Source organism: Bubalus kerabau, chromosome 5, assembly GCF_029407905.1.
Source record: "Bubalus kerabau isolate K-KA32 ecotype Philippines breed swamp buffalo chromosome 5, PCC_UOA_SB_1v2, whole genome shotgun sequence".
Classification (NCBI taxonomy): domain Eukaryota; kingdom Metazoa; phylum Chordata; class Mammalia; order Artiodactyla; family Bovidae; genus Bubalus; species Bubalus kerabau.
The window spans coordinates 65720967-65735981 of record NC_073628.1 but is presented as its reverse complement, the minus strand read 5'-3'; the positions used below and the strand labels follow the sequence as shown (position 1 = coordinate 65735981).

The 15015-nt window shown below is 41.3% G+C and overlaps 1 long non-coding RNA gene across 2 annotated transcripts in view; it reads left to right on the top strand.

The window, feature by feature from the left end:
* The window catches only part of LOC129652819 (uncharacterized), a 162411-nt gene that overhangs the window by 63815 nt on the left and 83581 nt on the right, over positions 1-15015 (top strand). Inside the window, exon 2 of one of the 2 annotated variants that reach the window (XR_008714799.1) lies at positions 9927-10017. The exons of the other annotated variant lie outside the window; for it this stretch is intronic. This is a non-coding gene — a long non-coding RNA (uncharacterized LOC129652819). The remainder of the gene's footprint in view (positions 1-9926; positions 10018-15015) is intronic. 2 annotated transcript variants of the gene reach the window in all.

Here is a 15015-nt window from a genome sequence, read left to right as displayed (position 1 = left end):
TCTCCAGCCTTTACTGTTCATAGATTTTTTGATGATGGCCATTCTGACCAGTGCGAGGTCATACCTCATTATAGATTTGATATGCATTTTTCAAATGATTAGCGATGTCAAACATCTTCTCATGTGTTTGTTGGTCTCTGTATGTCTTCTTTGGAGAAATGTCTGTTTAGGTCTTTTGCCCATTTTTTGATTGGGGTTTTTTTTTTTTTTTTGATATTGAGTTTCATAAACTACTTGTATATCTTGGAGATTAATCCTTTGCCCATGCCTTCATTTGCAAATATTTTTTCCCAATAAGAGGATTGGCGTTTTGGTCTTGCTTATGATTTCCCTTGCTGTGCAACGGAGAAGCCACAGTTTGAATCTCACCAAGGTCACTTAATCTTTTTGTTTGTATATCAGTTTTTTATTAGTACAATGGATTAACACACCTATCTTATCTACCTCATTGTAAAGACAAAAGTTACATATATTAATTCATATTGTGAGCTCTACACCACTAGAGTCAGAGGTCTCATTGTATTATGTCCACAATCTAGATTGCTGATACTGTACAGACCTTAGCTGGATAAGGTAAACAATAAAGGTTTGTTTTTAGTAATGTATTCACTCATTAATGGGGCTTCCCTAGTGGCTCAGACAGTAAAGAATCTGCCTGCTGATGCAGGAAACACAGGAGACACGAGTTCGATCCCTGGGTTGGGAAAGATCCCTTGGAGAAGGAAATGGTAACCCGTTCCAGTATTCTTGCCTGGGAAACCCCATGGACAGAGGAGCCTGGTGGGCTATAGACCATGGGGCCGCAAACAGTTGCATATGACCAAGTGACTAAGCCACACACACACACACACACAAACATGCATTCATTAATGAATAGAAGCTAGAAGAAGCTTGTTGATAGGATTAAATAAAAATGCATTTTAAAAGTTTATGCAGTGCTAGATACTTGGCAAAATATTCAGTATATGGAAATTGTTGACATATTATGACCATTGTACAGTATAAATGTAGAATAACCGTAATGTAGACAAGAGTTCTTTCCATCTTAAAAAGGCCCCAAGGAGAAGGAAATGGCAACCCACTCCAGTATTCTTGTCTGGAGAATCCCAAGGGCTGAGGAGCCTGGAGGGCTACAGTCCATGGGGTTGCAAAAGAATTGGACACGACTGAGTGGCTAACACACACACACACACACACACACATGCAACAATGTATGGAAGCATTTTTGCTTTAGAATTAGAGAGCACTTTGTACCCCTTTAGCATGGTCACATCCTGCCTTACGGTTTTTTGTGTATGTGACATTCCGTTCCCCTCCACCAGCCTCTGATTTTAAGCTTCCTGAAGCTTTAGTGCTTCAGTGCATCCATTCTGATGCTTAGAGGACTCAGTGTCACTGTAGCCTCCTTTTTCATAGCTCAGATAAGATTCAGTAATTTTTCTGAATAAGACTTGGTTTCAATATGGACCAAAGCTTTTCTTTGGAAGTTTCCAGCCAGCACTGAGTGGGTATAAACAGTTATACTCAGTTCAAAAATTTCCCCTAACCTTGGGTTTCTGTAGTATGGCTAGTGTGTGTCCTTAGGAGGATCTCCTCCAGTATTTTTTAATGGGAAAGTAAATGTAAACCCTCCAGTAGGTTAGAAGCTCTAGAAGGGCAAGAGGATGGGTCTTATCTGAACCATTCACTGTTGTCTGGCATGAAAGAAGGTCAGGAATTAATGGCCTGGTGTCATGTAAACCTGGAGCTTCCCTGGTGGCTCAGCTATAAAGACTCTGCCTGCAATGCAGGAGACACTGATTTGATCCCTGGGTCGGGAAAAGCCCCTGGAGGAGGAGATGGCAACCCACTCCAGTAGTCTTACCTGGAGAGGAGCCTGGCAGGCTACAGTCTATGGAGTCGCAGTGAGTTGGACATGACTGAAAGACTGAGCATGCACACACATGCAAACCTAGAATTCTGAGTATGTTTATTTAATTCTTATTCATTTTAATACATCTATCAGTCATTATTCAGAAACTTTTATGTCCTTAAGTTCCAATTGCTATTCTCATATCTCTCAGTTCCAGAAAAAAAGAGTGGACTGAAAAATGAAATTCTAGACTCTAGGAGTTTTGCCCTCTGAATCAGAGTAGAACACGGACTCTTTCCTGAATACCACTGGGTAGCACAACAGCTTCTTAACCTTGGTGGTATAATCCATAGTTTCACATTCATTGACACATGAATTTAGGAACTAGGAAGAAGGTTTAAGGTAAGTCATCTTGTGCAAATACGTGTTGAGATCAGCTAATGAAGGAGACCCGTACATTAGAGGGTGCCCTCAGGTTTTCAGACTTCATCTGATTTGCAGGTGAGTTGACTAAATATTTTTAAAGTTCATACTTGTCAGGCTGACCAAACTCTGTCCTTCAGCAATTTATGGTGTAAGGGCAGAGGTATATGAACACATCTATTTGAAGGTCTAGGGATGATGCAGAGATGAAGAGAATCATGTGGTTCACATGGACCATGATCCTTGAAGATAACTTGGTAAGGGAAGGGATGCAGGGCTTGAGTTTTAGGAGACTTCCTTAGTAGATATGTGGGATAAAGAAGAGTTTTACCAGCAAAGATTCAGAGAAACAAGAGAATGATTGGAGAAATCCAGTGTCATGTAAGTTAAAGGCAAATGTTTGCAGAAGATTGTAACGAAAATAGTACAGTGAGTCCCCTGCATACGAATGGGTTCATTCCAAGATCATGTTCGAAAGTCCAGTTTGATTCTAAGTCCACCACAGGAAGATTCCCCTGGAGAAGGGAATGGCTACCCACTCCAGTATTCTTGCCTGAGAAATTCAATGGACAGAGGAACCTGCTGGGCTACAGTCCGTGGGATCACAAAGAATCAGACATGACTGAGTAACTGACATTTTTCACCCAGCTAACACCATGAGCTATATAGTACTATACCATAATAAGTTTATAATACTTCTCACAGAAATATGTACATAAGAAACACAAAGAATTAAGAAAGCATTTTTACTCTTATAGTACTGAACCTTGATAAGTATAGGAGTGCAGTACAGCAGCTGGCATACAGGGACTTTTTCGCATCTTTGAAAGTTCACAACTTGAAGGTTCATATACAGGGGACTTACTGTGTATGTAACAGAGATGGCAATTCGGTTCAGTTTAAAAAGAGTGACTGTGAAGTTAGAAAGAAAGCATTTTGCGGAAGTTGATAATGAAGTCTTTAGACCCAGGGGTTAAAAGCAGTGAGGAAGTGGATGTAGCAAAGGTAGATCTAATGCTGAAAAGAATTTGACCAAGAAAAGAGGAATGAAATAGATCAATAGCTGAAAAATGTAAAAGACTCACATGAAGTTTCCTTTTTTTTTAGTGTGTAGTCAATACAAACTTAATGATCATTTACTCTTAAGTTTTGGAAGAGCTAAACCAAGCATTTTAACTTCCTGCAATTACTTAACTATGTTGGCTGGCAGCTTGTTACTTGCCAACACAGTTAATTATAGTTTTCAGTGGTGAAAGTGGTTGTTAATATAGTTAATGAGTAGCCTGTTAGAGGGAAGTGGGGCTCATTGGCCTTTGCTTTCGGATTCAACCATTCAGCAAGGCACTAACTATTTCTGATGACTACTTTCTTAGAAATTGCTACTTGTTTTATAGCATAGGGTGGTTACTCCCTGGATCTTTCGTGAGTAAACAATAAACAGAACAAGTTACTAAATAAAAGAATTGGGACTGTACATTTGAATACTGAATAAGATTTTTGAAAAGTAAAAGTGCTAGCCGCTCAGTTTTGTCTGACTCTTTGCGACCCCATGGGCTGTAGTCTGCCAGGCTTCTCTGTCCATGGAATTCTCCAGGCAAGGATACTGGAATGGGCAGCCATTCCTTCTTCAATACTGAATAAAATTTTGGAAGGAGCAGTTACACTCATGGAAAGATTGATGTAAACTCACCATTAGGACATACTATCTCTAATAGCTAAACATATCATTTGACCAACACAAGTTCGATCCCTGGGTCAGGAAGATCATCTGGAGGAGGAAATGGCAACTCACTGCAGTATTCTGGCCTGGGAAATCTCATGGACTGAGGAACCTGGTGAGCTGCAGCCAATGAAGTTGCAAAAAGTCAGACCTGCCTTAGTGACTGAATAAAAACAGCTTTTGAACATACTCTCTCTAATGGCTAAAATTGTCATTTGTACAGAAAAGACTGCACAGAGTCAGAGCTAGTTGGGTCCAAAAGCCTCTTTAGACTGATGAGTGGTGGCATTATCTACTGGGAAATAGATGGGGAAACAGTGGAAACAGTGTCAGACTTTATTTTTGTGGGCTCCAAAATCATTGCAGATGGTGACTGCAGCCCTGAAATTAAAAGACGCTTACTCCTTGGAAGGAAAGTTATGTCCAACCTAGATAGCATATTCAAAAGCAGAGACATTACTTTACCAAAAAAGGTCCGGCTAGTCAAGGCTATGGTTTTTCCTATGGTCATGTATGAGTGTGAGAGTTGGACTGTGAAGAAGGCTGAGCACCAAAGAATTGATGCTTTTGAACTGTGGTGTTGGAGAAGACTCTTGAGAGTCCCTTGGACTGCAAGGAGATCAGCCCTGGGATTTCTTTGGAAGGAATGATGCTAAAGCTGAAACTCCAGTACTTTGGCCACCTCATGCGAAGAGTTGACTCATTGGAAAAGACCCTGATTCTGGGAGGGATTGGGGGCAGGAGGAGAAGGGGACGACAGAGGATGAGATGGCTGGATGGCATCACTGACTCGATGGACATGAGTCTGGGTGAACTCCAGGAGATGGTGATGGACAGGGAGCCCTGGCGTGCTGCGATTCATGGGGTCGCAAAGAGTCAGACATGACTGAGCGACTGAACTGAACTGAACTGATTCGTAAGAAGTGAAAGAGTTTTCTCAAATAGAATTTCATCCTGTCCTGAATTTTTACAACTCAGAAATATGGTTGTTGCCATCTCAAGAGCACCTCTTATTTTTGAGGCAATGGCAATAAAAGGCAAGGACCGTAAGATTCTTCAAGTTGAGAGTTGTTTTGCTTTGATTTAGTGTCTGAGGATGATTTGAGTGTTTCTTCTTTAATTGTTGCTGTAGAAAAGAAGCACCAGTTGTTCCAAAAATCTAGGTACTTACAGAATTTGAGGGCAGACCAGGCCATAGTCAAAGTCATTTCAATATCCATCAACCTGGTGGAAATCAGACATTTCTCCTGATGAAGCTGCACATCTCAGTAAAACAACATTGTTTTTATTGTTGCTATTTTTTAATTTTTTTTATTTTTTAGTCTTGTCTGGGGTATTAATGTTAATCCCTTGTTAATCAGAGCTCCGGTGGTTGACTTAGTTTGTTAAAATATAAATAAATGAATGTTTACTTAATTAATTGGAGAAAGCAATGGCAACCCACTCCAGTACTCTTGCCTGGAAAATCCCATGGACAGAGGAGCCTGGTAGGCTGCTGTCTATGGGGTCGCATAGAGTCGGACATGACTGAGCGACTTCACTTTACTTAATAAATAGATTTATAAGGAAGTATTTTAAAACATGAGATTTATAAGGAGTTAGCAAAAATATACTTAATGGAAAAGTTCAAAACCATACCAGAGTTCTATTATTAATGTCATAGTTTCCAGTCTATTGGAAATAAGTGATTTTCCTGAATTCAATCCTAGTCCATTTATTTCACAATAAACCAAGCAGCTTGATGTACAGAACTAAGTTGCCAGATTGTCTGTGTTTTGTAGACTTGCTGGGGTGTGGGAAGCCAGCCTCTTTTGAGGCATTTTAGGAAGCTGCCCCTCCCAATGTCACCTGCAGCCTTGCTTTGTGAACTCATGCTGAACCTGCAGGGGGAGGATCAGTTTCTCTAGGGAGATGCACTTGAGACAATGTGAATAATAGGGGTTTTATTTACTGCTGAGGAGTAAACACATGCTGGCATTTTTATTTTTATTCAGGGACTTGTGTGCATCATTTTCCATGATTGCTGTTGCCTAGCCGGGTTGCTACTTGGGCAATCTGGCAGAAAGAGAAAATGTTATCTCCTTGCAAATTCTCTTTTTAATTATCAGGGATTTGAAATTCCAATCCAAGAGATTAAATTTGTGCAAATAAACTGCAGAAAAACAACAACAAAAATACCTCACAAAAAACATGACACAGATAACATTCCCCCGAAGTCAGTTCCTAGTTTTATTTTTAAGGGTTTTCAAATACCAGATTGCTTCAAGGTCATTTCTATAATACAGCAATGATAATATTTTATTATAGAATGGAAAAATCTATGGGCTTGATTTAATTTTTCCTTTAAAAAATTCTGAGGTTATTAAGATGAAAATGTTAATCTGCTTTTGCTTTCTAATTATCATTGAAACCAGAAAAGTCTGGGAACACGAATGCCCAGTAGCACTTTTACCCACGGGTGTTCACATTTTTCACATCTTTCTAATTATCAGAGAGGTAAAAATGCATACCACATTTGTTGAAAAGCCCGTGCACTGCATCTTTTTAAAAATACAACACTTCATTAACCCTTTGAGACTTTACATAATTTTTACCATATGGAATGGCAGAAAATTGAAGTGGATATGATCTAATTATGAAAGTTATGTTACCTGGTAATAGCTCTAGGTAAAACTTTTTTTTTTTTTTAAAAAGAACATGGATTCCAAATCAAAATATTCATTTTTTTAAAATATTGTAACAGATTTAATAAAGGCTTTCAAAACAGTGCATAAAAATTTTTGGAAAATGAAAAGAATCAAGTTTGAAGAGGCACAGATTGAATGAACAAGCAAAATCACAAAAGTAGTTCTGTTATTGAATTAAAACTGACAGGTGACAGTTTTAATTGAATTAAAACTTGCCTGGTAACAGTGGTGAAATCTCCTCTAATCCATCTACTTCAGTATTTATTTTATTTTATTTTTAAACTTTACATAATAGGTAAAACTTTATGCAATTTGAAATAGTTTTAAACATTGAATTAATGTTTGAAATTAACATTTGAAATACTAATTAAAGTTTTTCATTTTTGTTCTGTAGCTAGTCCCTCTTTCCCTTTATTGTATTAAAAAAGGGCTCAACAGATGTTTCAGTCTTGCTGACTTTTGAAGTTTAACACTTTTCCAGACCACCTAACCTGCCTCCTGAGAAACCTGTATGCAGGTCAAGAAGCAACAGCTAGAACTGGACATGGAACAACAGACTGGTTCCAAATAGGAAAAGGAGTTCGTCAAGGCTGTATACTGCCATCCTGCTTATTTAACTTACATGTAGAGTACATCATGTGAAATGCCGGGCTAGATGAAGCACAAGCTGAAGTCAAGATTGCCAGGAGAAATACAATAGCCTCAGATACGCAGATGTCACGAGCCTTATGGCAGAAATTGAAGAAGAACTAAAGAGCCTCTTGATGAGAGTGAAAGAGGAGAGTGAAAAAGTTGGCTTAAAACTCAACATTCAGAAAACTAAGATCATGGCATCCAGTCCCATCACTTCATGGCAAAAAGATGGGGAAACAATGAGAGACTTCATTTTTTTGGGTTCCAAAATCACTGCAGATGGTGACTGCAGCCATGAAATTAAAAAGACACTTGTTTCTTGGAAGAAAAACTGTGACCAACCTAGACAGCATATTAAAAAGCAGAGACATTACTTTGCCAACAAAGGTCTGTCTATTCAAAGCTATGGTTTTTCCAGTAGTCATGTATGGATGTGAGAGTTGAACCATAAAGAAAGCTGAGTGCGGAAGAATTGATGCCTTTGAACTGTGGTGTTGGGGAAGACTCTTGAGAGTCCCTTGGACTGCAAGGAGATCCAACCAGTCCATCCTAAAGGAAATCAGTTCTGAATATTCATTGGAAGGATTGATGCTGAAGCTGAAATTCCAATACTTTGGCCACCTGATGTGAAGAGCTGACTCATTTGAAAAGACCGTGATGCTGGGAAAGATTGAAGGCCGGAGGGGAAGGGGATGACAGAGGATGAGATGGTTGGATATCATCACTGACTCAATAGACATGAGTTTGAGCAGGCTCTGGGAGTTGGTGATAGACAGGGAAGCCTGGCATGCTGCAGTCCATGGGGTCATAAACAGATGGACATGACTGAGCAACTGAACTGAACCTTTTCAGATACATATCAGCAATACATATTTTTGGATATGTAGAATTGTTAAAAATCAGGAAAAATTATTGGCATCATGATATCCTGCATTTGGTGTTAAAACACTTGTATCCCATCTCTGGTTTTTATTTATCAATGATGTGATTTTATTTAGGTCATTTACCTGCCCAGAACCTTAGTTTCAGAGAAGGCAATGGCGCCCTACTCCAGTACTCTTGCCTGGAAAATCCCATGGACGGAGGAGCCTGGTAGGCTGCAGTCCATGGGGTTGCGAAGAGTCGGACATGACTGAGCGACTTAACTTTCACTTTTCACTTTCCTGCACTGGAGAAGGAAATGGCAACCCACTCCAGTGTTCTTGCCTGGAGAGTCCCAGGGACGGGGGAGCCTGGTGGGCTGCCGTCTATGGGGTTGCACAGAGTCGGACACGACTGAAGTGACTTAGCAGCAGCAGCAGAAGGATAGTACCGACAATCCTATGCCCAGGGCAGACACAAAGAACAGACTTTTGAACACAGTGGGAAAAGGAGAGGGTGGGATGATTTGAGAGAAAAGGATTGAAATGTATACATTACCATATGTAAAATAGGTAGCCAGTGGGAGTTTGATGTATGATGCAGGGAACCTGTGCCTGGGCTCCTTGATGACCTAGAGGGATGGGGTGGGGAGGGAGGTGGGAGAGGGGCTGAGGAGGAAGGGGGACACGTGTATGTCTATGGCCTTTCATGCTGATGTATGGCAGAGGCCATCCCAATATTGTAAAATAATTACCCTCTAATTAAATAAATGTTTTAAAAGCAGGATAATAATAGGATCTACCTCATAAGATAGGAGAAGGCAATGGCACCCCACTCCAGTACTCTTGCCTGGAAAATCCCATGGACAGAGGAGTCTGGTAGGCTGCAGTCCATGGGGTCGCTAAGAGTCAGACACGACTGAGCGACTTCACTTTCCCTTTTCACTTTCATGCATTGGAGAAGGAAATGGCAACCCACTCCAGTGTTCTTGCCTGGAGAATCCCAGGGATGGGGGAGCCTGGTGGGCTGTTGTCTATGGGGTCGCACAGAGTTGGACACGACTGAAGCAACTTAGCAGCAGCAGCAGCAGCATAAGATTGTTAGAAGATTAAATGAGTCAATGTACACAAAGATGTAGAACAAACGCCTAGTACCTAGTCATGCTCTGTAAGTACTACTTTTTGTTCTGAGGTGTCTATCAATTAGATTTCAATATAGGATCCAGAAACCATACTGGGAACTGCAGACAGAAGGGGGTTTAATGCAGGAGAGAAGGTGCTCATGGAATGGGGAAGGGTTGGCGGAGAGAGGTTGGAGGCTGGAACACTGACTGGCTCAAGACGTGCAGTCACAGCAGCCGTGTGACTTTGGCTGTCTCTGCAGTGTAGGAGTACTGCCTGTAGAAGGGGATGGCTGCTCATTGCCAGTCAGCTGTGTTCAGGCCCCACTGTCTAAAAGACTCAACCTGTGCTCAGTGGCCCCTGTCCAGATATATTATCACATCAATCCTGACCACACCCCTATGAGCTACATTACTACTCTTATCCTTAATTTCAAGAAGAAAACAGGTTTATAGCAGTTAATATGACACTCAAGCTGAAATGGTAGAACCCAGGCCATCTGACTCTGGGTTCTGAGCTTGTCTACTGTGTTGTATGTTTTAGAGTTGTGCCTTTGTGCCCTCCAAGGACTTAAAGGAGTAAGCCCTGTTTAGTAACATGTTTTTTTTTTGTTTGTTGGTTTTGCATAGGAGATCTTAGTTCTGTGACCAGAGACTGAGTCCATGTCCCCTACAGTGGAAGCATGATGTCTTTACCTCAGGATCACCAGGAAAATCCCAGGTCCAGCTTTTCATATTATACCAGATGGCTTGAAAACTAAAAGTGTTTCTAGTGAAGATGTTGAAGTTCTGAGAATTTTTCTTTAGCCGTGCCATGCAGCTTGTGGGAGGGATTAATTCCCCAACCAGGGGTTGAACCCAGGGCTCTTGACAGTGAGAGCACAAAGTCTTAACCACTGCACCACCAGGGAATTCCTGAAGTTCTTGAGGATTTTAATCAAACAAGTTGATCACAAACCCTCCTGGATTATTAACTCAGCTTGATAAGATGGTACTTGGTAGGTGCAGGGGTATGGAAAACAACATTGAAAAGGACATAAATAACCTTCAACTTGAAATTAATGTTCTTAACAAATTTGACAAAGGGTTTCTGCCAGGGTCCAGCCCCGGCTGATCCAGGGTATTCGAAGCGGGGATGGCGTCGGCGAGGGTCAGGATACAATAGCTTCAATTAGATATTAATTAAAGATATAAAGAGTAATAGAATAAGGGTAGCTCAGTAGGAAAATTCAGTGGAGAAAAGAGGCTGAGTAGCTTGGTTTACGCAGGAGACCAATAAAACTTCAAGACAAGATGTTTGCACCACTTACGTAGGCCACAGGCGTCCTTCCGTTCTCCTGAAGGAGAGGAGACGCTGAGGCCTCCCTGGTTGGATCTTAGAAGCCCAGGCATAATTAGTAAGCATGGTGGGTTCCACGCTCCAGATGGAGACTCAGCCAGAGTGAGAGAGAGAGAGACATGGGGAGACCAGTCTTTCGAGGAACTGATCCCAATTCTTTATTTTCCATGGTCTGCTTTTATACACTGAGATGTTATGCAAAAGTCATGCGGGGTCAGCAGTCCTGACTTTTATCAAAGTCAGGTGCTTCATACAAATGTATACAGAGGTCTTAGGGGTGTTACATCATCTTCTGGCCAGGGGGCCTGCTGACAATTTATGACCCTCTCCTTGTGACAGCAGTCAGTCAACCAGGACATTTATTTCTCCAGGGGTGATTATTCTTAAAACAGACGCCACCCAAATAAAGTTACATTCCTATAGGGTGAGGGTGTAGTGGGTTTTAGTTAAGGAAAGAATTTACTTAGCCTAAGGTCTAACGTGATTAATATCAAAGGTTAATACTTATTTCTTCTATATATTCATTAATGTGTGTAAGGGCAGGGGATGTGGAGACTTAGCAACAAACATTGGCTCAACAAATGAAAAACCCTTCACCAATACAATTTCTAATCAGCCCACTATACTTATACTAATAGTTTTCTAACTTTTCTAAGGAACCTGTTTTTAGAAGGTTTAAAGCATCTCATGCCTCTCATGGTTGGGAGGCTGTGAGCAATCACATGTGGCTGGACAAGCCTGTCAGGCAGGCTAGAGAACCTTCAGAGGAGTTTGTAGGTTGAAACACTCCTATCACACCCAGGAATTATTATTAACTGGAGCTCTAAGTTAACTCCTTCTCCGAAAGAGGTGGTGGGGGACAGCCCTCTGTAAAGTCAGAGGTGTAGGTGAGAGCACAAAGTAGTAAAGCAGGCAGGCTCTGGTTATGGGGGTAGATGCTTGAGGATTTCCAGGGGGACTCCTAAGGCTCGATTCCCGCCTTTGCGTATGTCGAGCCTCCTTCCTCATGACCTTTGCCATGGGCCGAGTGCCTCACTCTGGCCCCCAACAGGTTTCAGTTCAGTTCAGTTCAGTTCAGTTGCTCAGTCGTGTCCACTCTGCGACCCCATGAATTGCAGCATGCCAGGCCTCCCTGTCCATCACCAACTCCGAGAGTTCACTCAAACTCACATCCATTGAGTCGGTGATGCCATCCAGCCATCTCATCCTCTGTCATCCCCTTCTCCTCCTGCCCCCAATCCCTCCCAGCATCAGAGTCTTTTCCAGTGAGTCAACTCTTTGCATGAGGTGGCCAAAGTACTGGAGTTTCAGCTTTAGCATCATTCCTTCCAAAGAACACCCAGGATTGATCTCCTTTAGAATGGACTGGTTGGATCTCCTTGCAGTCCAAGGGACTCTCAAGAGTCTTCTCTAACACCACAGTTCAAAAGCATCAATTCTTCAGCGCTCAGCTTTCTTCACAGTCCAACTCTCACATCCATACATGACTACTGGAAAAACTATAGCCTTGACTAGCCGGACCTTTGTTGGCAAAGTAATGTCTCTGCTTTTGAATATGCTATCTAGGTTGGTCATAACTTTTCTTCCAAGGAATAAGTGTCTTTTAATTTCATGGCTGCAGTCACCATCTGCAGTGATTTTGGAGCCCAGAAGTATGAAGTCTGACACTGTTTCCAATGTTTCTCCATCTATTTCCCATGAGGTTATGGGACCAGATGCTGTGATCTTCGTTTTCTGAATGTTGAGCTTTAAGCCAACTTTTTCACTCTCCTCTTTCACTTTCATCAAGAGGCTTTTTAGTTCCTCTTCACTTTCTTCCATAAGGGTGGTGTCATCTGCATATCTGAGTTGATTGATATTTCTCCCGGCAATCTTGATTCCAGCTTGTGCTTCTTCCAGCCCAGTGTTTCTCCTGATTTATACTGCATATAAGTTAAATAAGCAGGGTGACAATATACAGCCTTGACGTACTCCTTTTCCTATTTGGAACCAGTCTGTTGTTCCATGTCCAGTTCTAACTGTTGCTTCCTGACCTGCATATAGGTTTCTCAAGAGGCAGGTCAGGTGGTCTGGTATTCCCATCTCTTTCAGAATTTTCCACAGTTTATTGTGATCCACACAGTCAAAGGCTTTGGCGTAGTCAATAAAGTAGAAATAGATGTTTTTCTGGAACTCTCTTGTTTTTTCGATGATCCAGCATATGTTGGCAATTTGATCTCTGGTTCCTCTGCCTTTTCTAAAACCAGCTTGAATATCTGGAAGTTCATGGTTCACGTATTGGTGAAGCCTGGCTTGGAGAATTTTGAGCATTACTTTACTAGTGTGTGAGATGAGTGCAATTGTGTGGTAGTTTGAGCATTCTTTGGCATTGCCTTTTTTTGGGATTGGAAAGAAAACTGACCGTTTCCAGTCCTGTGGCCACTGCTGAGTTTTCCAATTTTGCTGGCATATTGAGTGCAGCACTTTCACAGCATCATCTTTCAAGATTTGAAATAGCTCAACTGGAATTCCATCACCTCCACAAAGGGTTTACATCATGTCTGTGAATATATATCTTGAAACAGTGATTGTTTTCATAATTATGTTGATATTTGTATCCAAAATGTAGGGTTCTCATCCCCTAATTATAGATGCTATGGAAGTTTCACAATTTCTTTTTCATTCAGAATTAATCAGGAATTAATTTTGAGGTAATGTGGACAGTTAGGTATCTAGCTTTATTCTTTTTTCCTAAAAATATCTTGACCATGTCCCCCCACACTACTTGTTGAATAAATAATGCTTTAATAATTAACATTCATATCTAGTGCCCATTGTCAATTAAATCTTTTTGATCTTGTCCCAAATGAACAAAGGCTGATTATTTGAAGATGTGACTGGTAACAGCTAAAAATGATCACTCATTACTGGGCACTTTAGACTTTTGCCCATGTGAAACAGATGCTTATGTTGGATTTTCCCAATGTTTTGACATAGTCTTGCTTGTTAGAATTCCAGAAGATATGTAATTTGGTAGCAATCTCCTGATGAATCAGTTAAGCATGGGTTCTTAGAAATATTTTCTGATATTCATTAATTTTCTTCTTCATTTGTTAAGCACTGACTATTTTTGTTGAGTACTGTTCTATAAACTGGTGTTACATTTGATGGAAAAAAAAATGCAAATTCCTGTTAATGAAAGTCCAGTTCTATGAGGAGGACTGGAGTAGGAAATGTCAACCCACTTCAGTGTTCTTGTCAGAAGAACCCCATGGACAGAGAAGCCTGGTGGGCTACCGTCCATGGGGTTGCAAAAGAGTTGGGCATTACTGAGCGACTGAACAACAACAGTTGGGGAGGACAGCCAGCACGTGTAAACAGTGATCAAACAGCATAGTCTGAGGGTTTGAAAACTACTAAGAAGAAAACAGGGTGAAATCAGGATAAAAACTAAGGAGTTACGTTAGCAAGGCTGGTGCTGGAAGCTTCTCTGGGAAGTGACATTCAAACTGAGATGAGAGTGATGAGAGAAGGACAGGCGAAAACCAGTATAAGCAGAGGAAGATGAAAACACAGAGGCAGAGATGGGGATGGCTCTGGTGTCTCTGAAAGAGGGAAAGAAGCTCAGTGTGGTTGGGGTGGTGAGCAGGGTTGGGGCGATAAGTGAGAGAGCCAGACTCACATCACGTGGGATGTTGTCAGCAAGGTGATACACTAGCTTTTGACTTCAGTCGCTTGGGAAGCTGTGTTAGATTGTGGTTAGTAAGGGAATGATAGAAACTTGTTTTTGTTTTACAAAAATCATTTGGCTGTGGTGTCGGAAATGGACCCTTGGAAGGTGAGAATGGAAACAGAGCTCATCAGAAGGCGCCTAGTTTAAGTGAGGAATAATGATGTCTTGAGTTAAATTTGTCACAGTGGAGATAGTGAAAAATGCCCAGGTTCTGGAGTTATTTTTGGTATAACTGACAGTGTCCTGCTGGTTTGGTTTGGTAATGTGAAGGGAAAAAAGAAAAATTAAGGATGACTCCAAGGTTTTGACTTCAAGGTCAGAAAATTTTGTCTCCAAGACAGTGTGCATGGTTTGAGGCTACTCCTATACAACCTGGGATTTCTCAGGCGGCTCAGTGTTAAATAATCCACCTACCAATGCAGGAGACACAGGAGATGGGTTCGATCCTTGGGTTGGAAAGATCCCCTGGAGGAGGAAATGGCAACCCACTCCAGTATTCTGGCCTAGAAAACCCCATGGACAGAGGAGCCTCTGGTGGTCTGTAGTCCATGGAGTCAAAAAGTGTTGGACACGACTAAGCATACACGTACCTACATAACCTGCCTGTATTTAGAATTAGAGATCCAGGATGAGAGTTTCTAGTATAATAGGCTCAAATGGCCACCTTA